Source organism: Chanodichthys erythropterus, chromosome 17 (assembly GCF_024489055.1).
Source record: "Chanodichthys erythropterus isolate Z2021 chromosome 17, ASM2448905v1, whole genome shotgun sequence".
Classification (NCBI taxonomy): domain Eukaryota; kingdom Metazoa; phylum Chordata; class Actinopteri; order Cypriniformes; family Xenocyprididae; genus Chanodichthys; species Chanodichthys erythropterus.
In genome coordinates, this window is record NC_090237.1 from 15,180,853 (window position 1) to 15,201,450 (window position 20,598).

General features: G+C 39.9%; 1 pseudogene; it reads left to right on the plus strand.

Annotated features, from left to right (window-relative positions):
* Nucleotides 1–716: 716 nt before the first annotated feature.
* LOC137005131 (alpha-2-macroglobulin-like) lies at nucleotides 717–20,598 on the plus strand (annotated as a pseudogene).

Consider the following 20,598-nt stretch of genomic DNA (forward strand, 5'->3'; position numbering starts at 1 on the left):
CATCAGAAACAGGGTCAAAACCAGAAGAGAGATCCAAAATACTATAAAATTTGCAGTGGAGATAAACAGAACAAGGTTCAAAATAATCACTAAACCAATACAGGAATGATTGCTCAGAAAGATGAGTGCAATGAGTATGGAGGCCAGACTATTTTTTTTCTCTCCAGAGATAAAGATAATATTCAGGAAATTAAAGATAATGACATAACAAACCATGCTATAATAATTAACATTTACTTGAGAAATATTTAATATTCTGTCTTGAAATATAAATACATATGAAACCTATGCCACTGTACATCTGTTTAGGACATGAAGTAATTATAGCATATAATCTCAGGTAGCAGCATATTTAATTTTACACAACAGATTTTAGGTGACTTTTTAAATGCTTGAATATTTCAAGATGCAACCTTTAAGTTCAACTCTGAATTATTTGGTCAGGAACATTCATAATGAACTGGATGTTTATTCTAATGTGTGCAGAGTAAAGCTTTTGTATGTCTTTACTTGAACTGAACCCACTTAAACTCACCACAAATAAATTTTTGGACAAAACAACAAACTTCGTATTAGCACAAGTTTTTGAACTGTATTGCCCACACGGTTGAATCATTAATCAGATGATCAATACATAATGTTTGAAGGACCTCCTTTAGCATGAGAGTCCCTTTAAAATTGACGGTCCAGTTCATCTCATGACCTGGATGATCGCTCCTCATCATGGCTCTGAATTTCAGCTGCTGTTGGAAAGATCTCCTTCTGCTCTCTTTCCTCCTGATCTGTGTTAATGGACAAACATCAAGGCCGTAAGTTTTTTTTTTTTTTAATTTATTTTTTAATTTCTACTGAGGAAGGCCGTTATTCACTATTGTGTTTGTTTGAATAGTAAAATTATTCCAGTAAATTTCATTTAACCTTCTGGTACCAAAATAAATTACTAACAATGAATCTAAGTGTGATCAATTATTAGTATACCATTAGTCATTGTGTAAAATAAGTCTTGATTATTTCTCCTGTATTTATTTAACTGATCTGTTTTGCACAGTAGAGGTTTGCTGTTTGAAAGACAACTTAAGATATAAGATCATTCATAATTAATGACAGTGTATTTTTAAGGGCAATATTGTTCTGAATAAAAATGAAAAGTAATAAAGTCACCAGACTTCATTACACAGTTTGCTCTTGTATTCACACTTCTCAGTTGATCAATAGCAAATGAACTGTATTGATTTTCACCCCCACTTAATTTTTTAAGTGTATCTAACCTATCTATCTCAAACAATATTGTATGATCATTGTCTCCGGACAGATCTTTCATGGTGACGTTTCCTGCAGTGATTGAGTCGGGCTCTGAGGCCAAACTCTGTGCAAGTCTTCTCAATCCCAATGAAAGCCTTGTCATGAACATTCATCTGGTTCATGGTGACCAGAGCACTTTACTGCTGCAGGAGAAAGCTGAGGAAGAGTTTCATCGCTGCTTTAACTTCAAGGTCTGCCATTAGCACATTATTATGAACATATAATTAAATTTTCATCATAATGCATGTAGTGTTTGTGATGGCAGGTTGTGAAAACATATTATTTCTCATCAGGCTCCTCTGGTCGAAGCAGAATCAGTGCAGAAAATGAAGGTCGAACTTCAGGGAGAGACTTTCAAGATGACTGAAGAGAGAAAAGTCATGTTCAAACCTTACCATCCTCTGACCTTTATCCAGACTGATAAACCCATCTATCTTCCAGGACAGACAGGTGAGCTGTGAATGTTTCAAAGGTTAAACTTCAGTAAATAATGCTGGTGTCACTGACATCTAAACCCTGATCACAGCTGATACAACATAAATACATTAAGTAAAGCATGTTAATATCATGCAGTAAGCTGATGTAGCACCATAGGTCAAAAATGACAAATGTTGCACAAACCAGCAGATTGTAAAAGAGTATGAAGTAAACAGTTCAATGGATTACAAACTTGTAAACAGAAAAGGTGAGCAGAAGAAAAGATAAGGAAAGCAGATAAGGATGACTGTCATGTAAATGAACAGCCAAAATAATTTTTTTCTTGTTGAAAGAAGTGTTGTGTAAATGGTCCCTAAACTCTGTGGCCCCTCCAGGAGTTTGATACTCCTGCTATAGATCATTACATGTGATAATAGTTGTCTGGTATGGTTACGTTCACACACAGTGTGCTCATTTACAGGAGTGAAATACTGACTGTAAGTGTTATTTTTTTTTAATACACATTTATATTTTACAGTGAACTTCAGAGTTGTTACCATGGATACAAACTTTGCACCCCTTGATCAGCAGGTCTGATGTTTGTTTTCTCTTGCATTGATAAATAGACATTTAATAAATAAACGTGGCTTTTAATCTTTAATTACTATTTGCTCTTTTACAGTATAGTTCAGTGATTCTTGAGGTAAGAACACAAAACCTTCTGTACAGTCACAACAAACACACCTTTTAAATCTTATTAACACTATAGAAAATCTTTTATGTTTGCAATTATTGTATTTTCATAAGGCTAATTAAACAATTCTTCATTGACGGTCAGGTTATGTGTAGCTGAACTAAATATCTGAACTGTGTCTTTGGTTTTAAACAGGACAGTCAAGGTAACCGGATTGGTCAATGGACAAATGTTTCTTCAACAAGATGGATTTTGCAGCGTTCTTATGAATTAAACCCAGAAGCCCGTCAAGGCATGTACAAACTGAAGGCTTTTATTAGTGACAGGATGATCTCACATGATTTTGAGGTGAAAAAATATGGTAAGTCATAAAAACAAACGATTGCAGTGTTGCATGGGAAGAATTTCAATTATATTTTTGTATATTAATATCTTATTTAACTACTAATAACTCTAATTTCTGCCTTCTAGTTTTGCCTAAGTTTGAAGTTACTGTAAAAAGACCCAAAAAAGTCAGCTTTAAAGAAGAGGAACTGATAATTGAGGTTTGCGGAAAGTGAGTGCTTTATTTTATTTCCTGCATTAAGAGAGCAGTGTGTTTTTTCATTCTTGGCACCATTAAGTTACTTTGATTCAATTGTTTTGCTTCTTCTCCTTTCTTTTTTTTAGCTCTGGGGTCAGTTAATTACTGTAACCCTCTTCCTAATATAGTTGCTGAATTGAACCCTGGGCTGTAGATCATTTGATTGTACCTTTTTCACAGATACACTTACGGACAGCCTGTACCTGGTAAATCATGGGTGAAAGTGTGTCGTAAAAATTTGTCCTATCAAAGACGTCACACCAATCCAATGTGTTTAGAGGAAACCATTGAGGTGTGTGAGTTGAAACACAGTACAAGTAATGGCACATTATCTTTCCTCCATTTATCCAGTTAAACCACTCTTTAGTTAATATGCTATGTTTGTGTTCATTCATTATAATTAGATAAAAAAGACAGGCTGTGCCGTCCATACCTTAAATGCATCAGTCTTTCTGAACGCCACACTAAAGGACAGTCTTCAGAATTCTCTTGATGTTGAGGCAATGGTTACAGAAGAAGGAACAGGTGAGCTGTTGGATTTGATCTGATCCACGTTACATACATTTCTTGAATTTCTAATTTTTTATGTTTTACTTTTATTTGAATAAATATTTATTTTGGTGTTTTTACTATTTACAGAGATCACCATGACCAAATCTGAATCTGTATCTCTCACTTATGAAATTGGTAAAGTCATATTTACTGACCTGCCCAAAACATATGAACATGGATCAGATCAGTTATAGAAGGAAAAGTGAGTCTAAAATGAGTTTGTCTCTGTTTAACACCATTGATAAGTACAGAATTATTTCTTAATTTATTCCTTTAAAATCATATTTTCAACAGATCAAACTCTCAAATTTCAAAGGCGCACCGATTCAAAACAAAGAGGTTTATCTTATGGAGGGTCACACTTGGTCCCCAAAACTGCTCCTAAATCTCACTACAGACAGCGATGGACTGGCCAGCTTCTCTTTTAATACGTCCAGTCATCCTAAAAATGATATTACTCTGATTGTAAGAGAGTTTGTATTCACTTAGTTTACTTTTGTGTTCCCTGAAGAGTTCAATTGCATGAGTTTTTTTTTTTTATTCTTTGTTATCCAGGCAAGTGTCTATCCAGAGGTCCGTCATAGCCGCAACAAGCCTTACATCTCTGCGCATGAAAAAACAGTTGAGCTCCTCCAGCCTGCCACTCCATACAATCCAACACTAAGTGAACTGATTATAGAGAATACTGAGCAACCATTAAAGTGTGACTCTGAGTTTACAGCCACCATCAAGTATTATTTTGTCGGAGAGACAATCGAAGACTTCAAAACGGACATTGTCTATATGGTGAGAACATGTGCAGTATGTACATTATTACAGACATGTTTTTGTTTAACAGAGTTCATTGGCAGCACTAGTCAATTTGTTATCAGAGTGTCATCTGTCTGTTTCAGGTCTTGTCCAGAGGAGTGATCGTTCATCATGGATATGAGAAGGTTGAAGTGAAATCTTCTAATGGAGAAGCAAGTGGCACAATGTCATTCAAACTGTCTATTAGTGCAGATCTGGCTCCAGTAGTGCAGATTCTGGTGTACTGTGTTCTGCCCAGTGAAAATGTTGTTGCTAGTAGCAAAAATTTCGACATTGAAAAGTGTTTCAAAAACAAGGTATGTATTGTAGTTTTAGAAATGAGCCTCTTTAAACTGTATTACTGACTCAAATCTAAAATAAACCCTATTGACTGTATGTCACAGGTGTCTCTGCAGTTTTCTCCTGCTAAAGCAGTTCCTGGTGAGAAAAACACTCTCCATCTCTCAGCTCAGCCTGGTTCACTGTGCGGCCTCAGTGCTGTAGATCAGAGCGTCCTGATCCTGAAGTCAGGAGAACGCCTTGATACTGACAAGGTTTAGATGCTTTAAGATTTAGTATTAAATGTGTCTTCATAGTGGGAATGAATCTTGTGATAACAGATTTTTAGTTATTATTGCTATTGAAAATACTTGAATTATTTAGAAATCATACTGATAGTGTGTGAACATGTCACAGATCTTCAACCTGCTGCCAGTGCAATCGGCGTCAGATTATCCTTATAGTGTTGGAGATGATCTGGAGTGTCTGCATGTGAGACCCCGTCGAGCTGTGCCGACAGACAACACCTATGAATCCTTAAAGGTAACAGGTGGATTATATATGTGGCAGTGCAGTAGATAATGACTGGCAGAGTATCCCTTACGGAACAAAAATATTAGTGAATATACTGCAATATATAATGCATAATACATTACATAATGCATTTCCATATATGGGGAAACTAGTGTTTATATTTATCAATATACTGCAATATATGCATTGACCATTTATGGCTATATATGGATACACATGAAACACAGAAATGAAGACAAAAAAAGAGCATTACATGTAATATTCATAAAGTTTAATCCTTTATTGTGTACATATATTGCGCATCCATGTTCCCATATAGATTTGATTGTATGTACACACATTTATACACACAATGACGGAATGAGTTACAATCAGTGGTTACAACAGATTTCTAGTTCCCAGCATGCTTTGCTTCTGACTATTAAAGGAGAGTAAATGTTAAAATTAGTGAAGTTCCTAAACGTAATTTAGGGAGGAGCGAGCCCATCTAATCTTCCAATCAACAGCCAGAGTATATAAGCAGCTGCTTACCTCTCTTCAGTCTCAGCTGTTCCAGCATCCCTCCACCTCCAAACTCCACCTTCATCTCAGGTACCTTGCCCTATGTAATCAAATCCAATATGCTTCTTAGAGCCCCTCCTCAGTGGACAGCAAGCCAAATTAGCTAACCTAATACCCTAAAGATTATATGGGCAAACAAACTCGTTAAAGTGTTATTTCAAGTGTTTTGCTCAATAATATTATGGGGGAGATCTATTAGTGTTTATTGGCCGAACACACACACACACACACACACACACACACATATATATATATATATATATATATATATATATATATATATAATTACTCTTTGTTAAATACTGTACTTTTGTTAACTAGCTTAAAAAATGTGAAATGAGTATAATGTAAATAAGTATAAAGTATAATAAATATATTAATTATATATTTCTCCAAATATGTGTGTTTATGCTGCATGAGTAAATATATCTGCAATATATTACACATACAGTATCATATCTGATCATACAGTCTCAGGAATAAGTGTGAACCCTTTGCAGAATCTGTGAAAATTTGAAAAATTTGAACAAAATAAGAGAGATCGTACAAAATGCTTGTTATTTTTAATTTAGTACTGTCCTGAGTAAGATATTTTACACAAAGATGTTTACATATTATCCATAAGACAAAAACTGAATTTATTAAAATGACCCCATTCAAAAGTTTGTGAACCACTGATTCTTAATACAGTGTTTCATTACCTGGATGATCTACGAATGTTTTTTTGTTGTTTGATGGATGAGTCTCTTGTTTGTTCTGAGCAGTTCTGTTCTTCAGAAAAAATCTCCAGGTCTCAAAAATTCTTCAGTTTTCCAGCATTTTTTGCATATTAGAATATTAGATATTAGATTTACAACAGTGACTGAATGGTTTTCTTTTCACACTGAGGACAACTGAGGGACTCAAACACAACTATTAAAAAAGGTTCAAACATTCACTGATGCTTCAGAAGAAAACACGATGCATTAAGAGTCAAGGGGTGAAAACTTTTGAACAGGATGAAGAGGTCCAAATTTTTCTTATTTCGCTTGAATATATATATTTTTTTCATTTAGTACTGCCCTTCAGAAGCAATAGAAGATACTTGCATGTTTCCCAGAAGACAAATTAAATACAATTTACCTTGATCTTCAAATTCCTAATGTTTTCACCCCCCATCTATTAATGCATCATGTTTTTTTCTGGAGCATCAATGAATGTTTGAAACTTTTTTTAATAGTTGTGTTTGAGTCCCTCAGTTGTCCTCAGTGTGAAAAGACGGATCTCAAAATCATTCAGTCACTGCTGTAAAGGGTTCAAATATGCAAAAAATGCTGGAAAACTGAAGAATCTGCAGGACATGTTTAACTGTTCAGAACAAACAAGAGACTCATGAAGAACCATCACAAAACAAAAAAACAGCCGTCGATCATCCAGGTAACCACACACAGTATTAAGAACCAATGGTTCACATATGAATGGGGTTATTTTAAATAAATTCAGCTATTTTTTTGTCTTGTGGATTATATGTAAACATCTTCTGTAAAATATCTTACTCAGGACAGTATTAAATAAAAAATAACATGCATTTTGTATTATCTCCCTTATTTTGTTAAAATTTTGCACATTTTCACAGATTCTGCAAGTGGTTCACACTTATTCTTGCAACTGTATACATCTATATATTATGAAGTGTATTACTGAATATAAAAGTACGTACATAATGGTATTGTCACAGACACACCAGGTTCCAGCACCCTCCAATCACAGCGCACACCATCTCCTGAGTTCTGATCACCGCCACCTGCACCTCATCAGCACACTCATCACCAGCACTACTTAAGACACACTCACACACAGTCACATTGTCCGGTCTCGTTTGCATCAAAGGACTTACCTGAATGCTTACCTCAAGGACTCCTCTTGCTACTTACCTGTACTCCGGGTTTCCTAGCTCCTCTCCTCGCTTCCTATCTGGCGTGAAGTGTTGTCTGAAGTCATCTACTCCATTCAGCAAGTATCATTCTCCATTGTCACTCTGCAAACACAAAGGACTGTGTCATTCTCCATATCACTCGTACATCACCAAAAGGCATCTGCTACTCACCTGTCTGCATCGTTATACTCTGCTTGTGTTCAATAAACAACCTGTTATTCCTATCTTCTGTCTCCTGCCTGGTCCTATTGTAACAGAAGACCGGACCATAACAACGGAATACAAGCATGAGTCAACCCGATCCTTTACAAGAGCTGGTAGATGCTTTTCGCCGCATATTTGCGGTACAACCACCGGTCCCAGACCCACCACCAGCTCCAGCACCCATCATCACTTCCGCATCCACCACCACTTCTTCTTCTTCTCCTGTAGCGCACTTCAGTCCCATGGCCCAACCGGCGCCCTACGCTGGTGCGGCGGAGGATTGCAACGGCTTTCTTCTGCAAGTGTCTCTGATCCTGGAGATGCAACCGCACTTATTTCCCACCGAACACTCCAAGGTAGCGTACCTTATCTCTCACCTTTCAGGCAAAGCGCTGCATTGGGCCGATTCTATCTGGTCACAGAAGCATCCAGTAACATAGACATATGATGGCTTCGTTGAACACTTCAGGGAAGTGTTTGGAAAACCATCCTGGGATTCATCCATTGGTGAGAAGCTTTACAGATTAAAACAAGGAAAGTTGTCTGTTAACGAATATGCTTTACAATTCAGAACCCTGGCTGCCCGGAGCGGATGGAATGAACAAGCGCTGTTGAGGTCATACCGTCAAGGTTTGGATCCTCAAGTGCAGTTGCATCTCGCTGCATACAAGGATACCATCGGGCTCGAATGTTTCATCCAGCTGTCTATACGCGTCGCCACTCGTATGCAGTCGTGTCTCGAAGAGCACCAGGGTCAGAGTCTCACTAACACCATCCTCTGCCGCCCAGAATCCGTCAGCACTCCAGAACCAGTTCCTGAACCCATGCAAATAGAATCATCTCGGTTAAGTTCTGAGGAAAGACAGAGAAGGCTGACCCAGAATCTCTGCCTCTACTGCGGTTTACCTGGACATGTACTCTCCTCATGTCCTACCCGTCCTGCACGTCCTATGGCGAATGCCATTATTTCAACTCTCCAGACTTCAAAGCCAATCACCACGACGATCACACTTACTGCCGCTGATATTTCTCTTCCAGTATGTGCCCTCATCGATTCTGGGTCAGCGGGAAACTTAATCTCAGGCGCCCTCTGTCAGCAACTCAACATCAAGACCCAAATTACACCTTACCAGATTCAAGCCATAACTGGAAAACCTGTAAGTTGAAGACATGTCAACCGGATTACGAAAACCCATCCACATTCAAGTCGGCGTTCTTCATCAAGAATTCATTCAACTACTGGTTCTGGAGGGTTCCACCGCTGACGTGATTCTAGGGCGCCCGTGGTTGCAGCTTCACAATCCCATCCTTTCTTGGAACACTGGGGAAGTCCTGAAGTGGGGCGACCATTGCTTCTCCAAGTGTTTCTCCAACCTGCCTGTTCCCAAGTCTCCTTGCTCCAATCCATTTCCAGTCTGTGCAACATCCATCGAGAGCCCGCTCGAGAAGCATTCTGTGGACATTCCGACCTGTTACGCCCCCTTCAGAGACGTATTCTGCCCCAAGAGAGCCTCCAAGCTGCCTCCACACCGGCCATGGGACTGCGCCATCTACCTGCTTCCGGGTGAGTCAGTGCCACGGGGTAAAATTTACCCCTTATCCATCCCGGAGGAGAAGGCCATGGTGGAGTACATCGAGGAGGCTTTGGCTCAAGGATATATCCGACCATCCAATTCCCCTGCTGCTTCCAGCTTTTTCTTCGTGGCCAAAAAGGACGGAGGCTTGCGGCCCTGCATTGATTACCGTGCTCTAAACTCCATCACTGTCAAGTTCCGTTATCCCCTTCCTCTCGTCCCTGCGGCCTTGGAACACCTCCACGGAGCCACTGTGTTCACCAAGTTAGACCTCCGCAGCGCCTACAACCTGATCCGAATACGTGAGGGGGACGAATGGAAGACCGCTTTCGTCACGCCCACTGGCCACTACGAGTACCTGGTCATGCCGTATGGCCTGGCCAACGCCCCCTCCGTATTCCAGGACTTCATCCACGAGGTGCTCCGGGAGTTCCTCCATAAGTTTGTGCTGGTTTATATCGACGATATCCTGATATACTCCCGGAGTATGGCCGACCACCAACGCCACGTTGCGGAGGTCCTGCAACGCCTGAGGGCTTTCCAACTCTATCTCAAAGCCGAGAAATGCACCTTCCATCAGCCCTCAGTGCAGTTCCTTGGATACAACATCGATCACAGTGGCATCCGGATGTACGAGGGGAAGGTGGAAGCCATCAGAAACTGGCCAACACCCACCACGATCAAAGAACTTCAACGTTTCCTCGGATTCTCCAATTTATACCGAAGGTTTATTCACAACTACAGCTCCATAACCAGTCCACTCACCAGTCTTCTCCGCCATAAGCCCAAGTCTCTGTCCTGGACCCCAGCTGCCACTGAAGCTTTCGAGACACTCAAGCAAGCCTTCACGACCGCTCCACTCCTGGTACACCCGGATCCCGACAAGCCCTTCATCGTGGAAGTCGATGTCTCGACCACCGGAGTTGGAGCGGTCCTTTCACAGCAGCAGGGGAACCCGAGCCGTCTCCATCCATGTGCCGCCTTCTCCCGTAAGCTCAACCCGGCGGACCCCTCTATGAGGTCTGCCAACAGCCATGGAAACAGCGGAGATCATGTTTAACGCCATCTTCAGATACTTCGGTATCCCTGAAGACATCGTATCCGACAGAGGTGCTCAGTTCATCTCCAGAGTCTGGAAAGCCTTCTTCTCCCTCCTAGGTGTGACCGTAAGCCTCTCTTCGGGATACCACCCACAGACGAACGGGCAGACGGAACGTAAGATCCAAGAAGTTGGGCGTTTCCTCCGTACCTTCTGCCACGGCCACCAGGACTCTTGGAACCAGTTCCTGGGTTGGGCCGAGTACGCCCGAGTACGTACTCGGCTACCAACCCCCACTGTTCCCCTGGTCTGGGGAACCCTCAGATGTTCCTGCTGTGGATTACTGGTTCAGAGAGAGCGAGAGGGTCTGGGACTCAGCACATCACCAGCTACAACGGGCCCTTCGTAGACGCAGGATGGTAGTGGATCTGCGACGTTCTGAAGCCCCTGCTTACCAACCTGGACAAAAGGTATGGTTATCTACCAGAGACATCCACATGCGTCTACCATGCCGGAAGCTGAGTCCCAGATTCATTGGCCCCTTCACCATCACGGAGCAGGTCAACCCAGTCACCTACTGCCTACAGCTGCCACCTGAGTATTGTATTCACCCAACTTTCCATGTGTCCCTTCTAAAGCCTCACCACCCTTCTGTCCCTCTTCCCGCCTGGCGTGGACGAAGCTGAACCCCCCCTTCCATTAATCCTGGAGGATGAAGCAGCGTATGAGGTGCGAGAGATTCTAGACTCCCGACGTCATGGCGGACAACTGGAATATCTCATGGACTGGGAAGGCTATGGCCCAGAGGAGCGGTCCTGGGTTCCTCGCAATGATATTCTCGTGGAAGAGGTAGACCGCCACGACGTCGGGGTCCGCGGCCCTCAGGACCGGGCCGTATTACATCTATATATTATGAAGTGTATTACTGAATATAAAAGTACGTACATAATGGTATTGTCACAGACACGCCAGGTTCCAGCACCCTCCAATCACAGCGCACACCATCTCCTGAGTTCTGATCACCGCCACCTGCACCTCATCAGCACACTCATCACCAGTACTACTTAAGACACACTCACACACAGTCACATTGTCCGGTCTCGTTTGCATCAAAAGACTTACCTGAATGCTTACCTCAAGGACTCCTCTTGCTACTTACCCGTACTCCGGGTTTCCTAGCTCCTCTCCTCGATTCCTATCTGGCATGAAGTGTTGTCTGAAGTCATCTACTCCATTCAGCAAGTATCATTCTCCATTGTCACTCTGCAAACACAAAGGACTGTGTCATTCTCCATATCACTCGTACATCACCAAAGGGCATCTGCTACTCACCTGTCTGCATCGTTATACTCTGCTTGTGTTCAATAAACAACCTGTTATTCCTATCTTCTGTCTCCTGCCTGGTCCTATTGTAACAGGTATATTAGTAAATATATTGTCACATATTTTTCAATATATGAAAAGTGGCATTTCCTTATGTATTATTGTGATATATTAACACAGTATATTATTCTGTATATTTTCAAATATACCTTTAAATCATTTAATATATTGATCATTCATATATATTTATAATAAATATATCTTTTTCGTAAGAGATATACTGCACATGCGTAAGTAAATGCATAAAAACATCCTCTTGATTATGCTGACAATTAAAAATAATTTGAATTTTCATGACTTTTACTGTGGTTTATCTTTTCCATTTGACAGAGAGTAGGATTGAAGATGGCAACAAATTTGGTTGTGCGAGTCCCTGAGTGTCTGTCATACAGAGGCTTGATGTATCACCGATACCATGGTATGTGTACATGTACTGTTATTGCAATCACAGCTATGAGTTTTTGTTATGAAATAGATTTCCAAAAAAAAAAAAAAATCACTTTGCAATTTGTTTTTAATTTGTAATCAAACAATTTGTACAATTTTACAATTATAGTGCTGTAGAAGGATTAACTACATAACTTTTGTAAAATAAAATTAATCGTTGGCAGCCCTAAAATACAAAACTAAAACATCTGCAAGCAGCAATACCAGGCCAAGCCCTGAAGGGGCAGTGACAGCAGTGAAGAGCCAGAAAAGAAAAAACAGCAGAAATAAAACGTGCATGAGAAACAGATAAGATCAAAAGGTGGGAATGAACTCAAAACAAATCAAAGTAACAACATTACAAACACTTTTATAAAGCTGTACCTGGCAGGAATTAAACCCACAACCTTTAGATCACATGCTTGTTGCTTATGTTTTCACCTACTGCTGGGGTTCAGTGCTTCAAGAGAGGATGAACCCAAAATGAAGATTTTGTATATAAATGCAGTGCATGTTATATTTAAAAAATTCAGATGAGATCATTCTCAGAAAATGACAATGAACATAATGCAAATTTGCACCACTTCTGGCCACAGTACCTCTTGCAGTTTGGGCATGTGCCCCACAGGATTCAAACCCACGACCTGAAAGGACTGTGCCACACAGTTGACGCACATTCTCCAGGCTGTTGAGGAGAGCCTTCAGTGTGAGAATGAGCTAAAAAAGCATTCTAAGCTAACTAGCATAAGTCAACAAACATAAAATATCCGTTCTGTCATTTCTGTGCAGATAATCTGATCAGATTTTGGACAAAATTGGACAAAAATCATAGGCATAGCATATTTACTTCAATATGGTGGACAGGCACACTGAAGGAAAATGACAAACAAGCATAAGCCAGGGAATGAAACAAAACTAAATTTGGACTGTATTCAAAAGTTATAAGCATTTTTGCAAAAATCCTTATATGTCTGGAACACTAGGTGGAGCTGTGCTCAAACTTCTGATGCACCTTCAGGACATGCTGTTGATGATCCCTACCTAATTTTGTGATTATATGTTAAATCGTTTAAAAGATATTGCAATTTATGACAAAATGACTGACAGATGTTTTATCCGATCTGTTTCCTCAGGGTCTGCATGAAACAAGGAATCCATAGACACCAAGATCATGATTTTCTGATTTAAAAAAAAAAGCCATTTTCATATCTCATGACCTGTAGGTGGTGCTGTTCCCAAATTTAGCATGAACCGTCGGATCATGGTTCTGATGAAACCAAATTTCGTTTTGATTGATCAAAGTTTGGCCGATACAGCCTCTGAACCAATTTTAGGTCGACATTAAGTTCACAACACTGTAGGTTTTGAACAAAGATAAAAAAAAAAAAAATCTGTTCAGTCATTTCTGTGTGGCTCTGTCCATTTTCATAAGAATGAAATTCAAATGTGAATATTTTAACTGGTGGTGGCACTATAGAGTTGGTAGAGACTCCAAAGCTGGTCAGAGTACTATTCATTAACATTCATTGCCATTAAAGGTGCTCTAAGTGATGTCACGCATTTTTAGAACATTTTGTCACATACAGCAAACATCTCCTCACTATCCGCTAGCTGCCTGTCCCCTGAACACACTGTAAAAAAACACGGTCTCTGTAGTCACCACAAGCTCCGAAAACAGCAATAAAAACAAACTGGTGCAGCCTGGACCACGAATCATAATAAACATGCTCCAGCCAATAACCGACAAGAATGATTTTAAATGCGCGTTCATGACTGTTTCAGAAAGCACGGAGGGGGAGGAGGAGGAGGGAGGGTCTAGCTAGCCTCTGTTTTGTTTGACAACACTTCGAACATCAACAGGAAGTTACTCCACCCAGGATCACTTAGAGCACCTTTAAGTGTGCCAATTTTCATAATTTTCCAATATTCCGTTCATAAGGTTGCCATAGACTTTCACTGGGGGGAATAATAATAAAGATTAAGAAGAATAGTACAAACAGATACAGTAGGGGCTACAGCTACTTTGGTGCTTGGCCCCTAAATAATAACTAAATAAACTGAAACTAGAACACTCTGACAACACTAAAATAAATCTGTATATCAAAATAAAATAATGTGTATTAAAAAGATGATCTGCCTACTGTTTGTTGTTCACTTATGACTGTGTATAGAATTGGTTATTTTGATGTGCTGTTCACATACATATCACTAAAAAATGACAAAATATCACTTTTTTTCCAGTGATGTATCATTATCCTGATAATTTACTGGTAGGTATGGCTTCACCAATGGGTGGTTTTGGTAACACCGACAGAGATTCTCCAGCAAAGACAATTCGGACCATCTTTCCAGAAACGTGGATCTGGGAACTTGCTGAAGTGGGGTATGTGAAGCGTAATCAGTACATTTAACATTATATTGATCTTATTTAGTGCTGGGCATAGATTAATTTTTTTAATCTAGATTAATCTCACTGTAATCTTGGAATTAAACTAGATTAATATAGATTAAAATGGCTCATTTGAATTCTGCCGAAGACATTCAGAATATGTGAGGTACCCAAATAATGACTAAAGGTGCGTCCCAATTCGTGTACTTATGAACAATTCTATAACGTTTTTAAGTATAAATAGTGCAGTAGTGCGTTCACAGTGAAAATTCCAAAAAGAAAAAGTGCACTTTAAATACCCGGATTATGCACTAAATTCATGGAAAAAACGAAGTGTGGAATGTTGGACACTTTGTGCACTCAACTGTCGCAGCTTTAATTACGTAGTGGAGGGGTAGGGAGGATCGAACTTCGTTATTAAATGACAAAATAACCTTATACAATAGAGGGTATGCATCGACGTCACTTTCCCGCCGAAAACGCGCTCCCAGCTGGACTGGGTGGCAAAAGAACCAGCTGCGTAACTGGATTAATAGGAGAAACGGTGAAAACGCGAGTAAAACTAAAGAATTACCCTAAAGGTTGGACTCGAAAGTGTTTCTTACAACTTGTCAAATAAACCTAATCGATGGATATTGACATGCAGCCAGGAGTCGTGTTTCCTGACATTTATATGTGCCTGATTTGATGCCGGGGAAATACATAAAGTAAATCTGGCTGTGAATATTTTATATAACTACAATATCGGTAGGTTTAATCTGCTTAATCACTTATATCAATGTTATATCGTCATATTGTCCAGCCCTAAAACATATAGTTTTATAGTATAGTTTTTGACAGTGTTGTTTATTTAAAAACATAATATAAGATGGAAAATATTTAATTGATGAATCGTCAACATAATATATAACAATACAATATATAACAAAATGATAACTGCAAATCCATGATTCTCTGCTGGAGTCCAGCTGTTTCTGTGAATTGCAGTGATCCATTTGCTTCTTTTTCTGTTGCTTTCTCTAGTTTTTAAATGTATACCTCAGGGTTTGTGTCAAATCTATTCGTACAGTCAGCCACAAAGCTCTTTCCCGTTTTGAATGTGTTTTGTGTGTTTTTTGCGACATTCACGCTGAAAACCAATGCTGCTGCTCAGTCTTTTGCCACTCAGCTTGCATGACCACAGTCCTAACGGTCGACGGTGACGTCACGTGCATACCCTCACAAGTACATAGTGTATAATGCTTCATTTGGGACGCAACAAAGTAATCCGCCAATTTGTCTGATAAAGCAGTCAGGAATTAGAAGATTAACCTCGGTGGAGTTAAACTTGAAAAATTATGTAGCCTATATTAACATCTTTCCGCGTTTGAAACAACATGTTCATTCATGTTTATTTGATGCTATAAATTAACTAGTAGGAAGAGAAGATCGGTTCACGAGCCGCTTGAGCTGAGGCGCTACAGCAATCTGTCACGACCATGGTCACGACACATTAAAGAGCAACACAACGGTTTTTATTGTTTGAATTTCTTAAAAAACTACACAGTTTGAAAGCTGGGACTTTGTTTAATATCATACGTAACCCGTCTGTCGACGTGTTGTCAGTATCCTCTTTGCTCATTGATACATTATCACTGCGTGTGGCGTGACAGCGCCAGGGCTTGTCGGACAAAGCAACAGTAAGGGGGGCGGGTCTTTGCGAAGGGTCAGTTCGGCTAGGTATACATCTGCGCTAAAATATCAAGGTGAAAGTCATCATAGCTTGCTTAGCATAGACCCAGCTCCCAACCCAACTTTGAGAATAGATTAACGGCGATATTTTTTTTTTTTCGCCCGATAGAGTCTATCGTTTACGCAGCACGTTAACGCCGATAACGGCCCACTAATCTTATTACTTATCTACATCATCTCCCCTCACACCCACATGACAGAAAATGCCTTGCTTTGCAGATTCTGAATTCATTTTTTTATTATTATCTGTGTGCTGAATATTGTTATTTATTACAGGAAAAGGGTACGAGTCAGAATCAAATATACCTATTTTTGTAATTCCTCCACAGGGACTCTGGATCAGTTCAGGTTCCTGTCACGGTTCCTGACACCATCACCTCATGGGAGACGGAGGCCTTCTGTCTGTCCTCTGAAGGTCTGGGTCTGGCTCCTCCTGCTCAGCTGACAGTTTTCCAGCCCTTCTTCCTGGAGCTCTCTCTGCCTTACTCCATCATCCGTGGGGAGATCTTTGAGCTGAAGGCCACTGTCTTCAACTATCTGTCCAAGTGCATCATGGTGAGATTTCACACTCAGTTTTATCAAATCATATCAAATATTCCACTAATCATGTGAGGTTGATTGACAGGTTAAAGTGACTCCAGCTCCTTCCTCAGACTACACTCTCAAAGCCTCCTCTGATGATCAGTATTCATCCTGTCTATGTGCTAATGGAAGAAGAACCTTTAAATGGATCCTCACTCCTTCTGTTCTTGGTGAGTTTTCCAGTCTGAATCATTGTTTCTCGGTGTTTGTGTCTGTTGTATCTTCACGTACATGTCTTGTGTTGTAGGAGTCTTGAATATTACAGTCAGTGCAGAGGCAGAGGCGTCCCAGACTGTATGTGACAATGAGATTGTGAGCGTCCCAGAGAGAGGACGCATTGACACGGTCACACGAAGTCTGCTTGTACAGGTCAGCGCACATCAAACAGATTTCAGACATCATTTATCCATGATCCTAATGCTGCTTATATCAGTATGATGAGTTGATGTGATTGTTTTATGCTGCAGGCTGAAGGAACTGAAAAGACAGAGACTCACAGCTGGTTACTGTGTCCAAATGGTTTGTCCACAGAATATATTTAGCATCATAGTGTTACTCAGCTGATCACTGATGTGTGTTTCTGTCTCTCTGGTTCATAGGTGACAGTCTCTCAGGGGAAGTGGATCTGACTCTTCCTAAAGATGTGATAGAGGGATCAGCCAGATCCACTGTTTCAGTCATTGGTAACATTTACAAATACAAGCAGAAATTAGGATTGGATTATAAAATATATTTTAACTTGTGTATGGTTTATAGGAGACATATTGGGTCGGGCACTAAGGAATCTTCACGGATTATTACGGATGCCATACGGCTGTGGAGAACAAAACATGGCTGTTCTTTCTCCCAATATTTACATTCTACAGTATCTGGAGAACACGGAGCAGCTCACCTCAGCCATCCGAGAGAGAGCCACCGGCTTCCTGAAGAGCGGTGAAAGACATAAATCTTTTTTTTTTTTTAAATACTGAGATGGTTTAGTAGTTATTCAGACACATTTGGTCAACTCAAATGAACATCTTAATCATTGTCAAACTCAACAGGATACCAGAGACAACTGAACTACAGGCATAACAGTGGAGCATACAGCACATTTGGATATGGAGAAGAGAATACTTGGTAAAACTTTTATCATAGAAAATATTAAATGTTACTTTACAAAAATAACCAAATTGTACAAAATATTAGATCCTGTATCTATAAAAACATTAGTATTTAAATATTTAAAATAAATATTTATTATATAAAGTTAAAGTACTGCTACAGGCTACAGCTAATGACATTGTGTATATTACCACACCACCAGGTTGACTGCTTTTGTCCTGAGGTCTTTTGGCAGAGCACAGAAATACATATTTATTGATCCACAAATTATTCAGAGTGCAAAGGAATGGTTGATAAACAGACGGGATTCAGATGGCTATTTTATCCAACAGGGAAGACTGTTCAACAACAGAATGAAGGTATTTCACTTGTTTCTTAAAGTTTGCTGTGACCAGTAGACACTAGGTCTGAGAATAAATTGAATATTTGTCTTTATTTCTGTTTCTCATATATTCCAGGGTGGAGTGAATGATAATGTGACCATGACTACCTACATTACTGCATCATTGCTTGAACTGGAAACTCCAGTCACTGTAAGTTCATCTACAGGACACACAATATAAACTCATAGAAAAATGACACTCACAGCGTCTGTTTCTCTGTTTTTGTCACAGGATCCTGTCGTCAGTAAAGCTTTGTCATGCTTGAGGTCCGTCATTGAGGATGTCAAAAACATTTACACCACTGCTCTGCTCACCTACACTTTCAGTCTGGCTAGAGACACGGACACTCGACAGCAGCTTTTCAAGAAACTGGAGGATGTTGCTATTTCAGACGGTAAGAGGTTTGTTTCTGATGACTTTCTGTCATCATTTATGACAGTACTATTGTTTTTTGTCATGCTCATTGAGTTACTCTTGTGTCTTTTGTCATTAAGGGTCTCTTCTCCACTGGTCTCAGTCTGCATCTGCTGATGACTCTGATTCTCTGGCAGTGGAGATCAGCTCATATGTGCTGCTAGCTGTTCTCACTGCAGATTCAGTCACTACAGCTGATCTGGGCTATGCTAACAGGATTGTCAGCTGGCTTGTGAAGCAGCAGAATGCCTATGGAGGATTCTCCTCCACACAGGTTACTCAAACTACTCTAATAAAACACAGTATTGTTGAATGTGCTGGTGTGAATGAGTAAAAGTGACATTACTGAACTCATTATTTCCCAGGACACAGTGGTGGCTCTTCAGGCTCTATCTTTGTACGCCACCAAAGTGTTCAGCTCTGACGGCTCCAGCACAGTGACTGTACAGTCAGCAGGAGACTCTCACCACTTTGAGGTCAATCAGGACAACAAGTTACTGTACCAGGAGAAGCAGCTGCAGAACGTTCCAGCCAAATACAGCATTGAAGTGAAGGGCTCGACCTGTGTGTCTGTGCAGGTCTGTAGTGTTCAGCTTCATTTACTCACACTCACTTTCTCTCTTGGCATTTTATGGTTATTCTGCTTTGAAACGGTTTATTAATTTATTTTTGTTTGTGTTGAATCTCTCAGATGGCTCAGTTCTACAACATTCCCACTCCTACTGGAGCTAAAACATTGATCATTGAAGCTAAGATTGAAGGAGATTGCAAGAAATCCTCTGGACAGTACCTATTGTTAAATTTCACTGTGAAGTAAGAACAATAACTTTATGCTAAAAGACATGATTTTGGTTATTGCTTTAGTTCAGTCACCATGAACTCTGATGGTTCATTTTTTTTTTTTTCCAGATATGATGGTCCACAGGCAAGAACTAACATGGTCATTGTGGATATTAAACTCTTGTCAGGATTCACAGCTGATACATCAATGGTGCGTTTGACTATGTGAAGTGATTCATTGTTAGATTTACTGTACTGTCGCTGTGAATCTACTGTAAGATGGTGCAGCTATGGCTGATATTGTCCTGCTCACTTCTTGATGAACAGCATGATAGCTTACAGAAAATAGCTCTCCTGTTGGGCGTGTAACAAATCATACATTTATTTCTAAAAAAATCACTTTTTCCACAGCTTGAACCTCAAAGCACTTCAAGCGAATCACTTGTGGAACGGGTCGATTCTAAAGATGATCATGTCATCGTGTATTTGAAAGAGGTGGGAGAACAGCAACATTCATATGATAAGATACAGTAATTCATTTACATTTTTTATTCACTGTTTATCCTCCTGCAGGTTCCAAAAAATATTGCAGTCAATCACCAGTTACAATTAAAACAGATTCTTCCAGTGAAGAATCTCAAGCCAGCTGTGATTAAAGTGTATGATTACTACCAAACAAGTAAGATTTTATGTGCCATTTTTCATTGTTTTTATTATCTGATTCAAAAGTATCAGTTGGCATTAAGCTAATTTCTTGGTATCAATATTTTCCTCAGGTGATCTGGCGGAGACTGAGTATTCATCTCACTGTGAATGAAGTGTCGTGCTTCAGTTCTGCAGCTTGGATAGATGTGTTTGAATGCTGACTAAATGTTTTTATTCAGTGTTTATATCTTTTCCTGGGCAAATTAGTTTCCTGATTAGCCTGTTTTATTAAACCCAAACAACCTGAAAACACTTTGG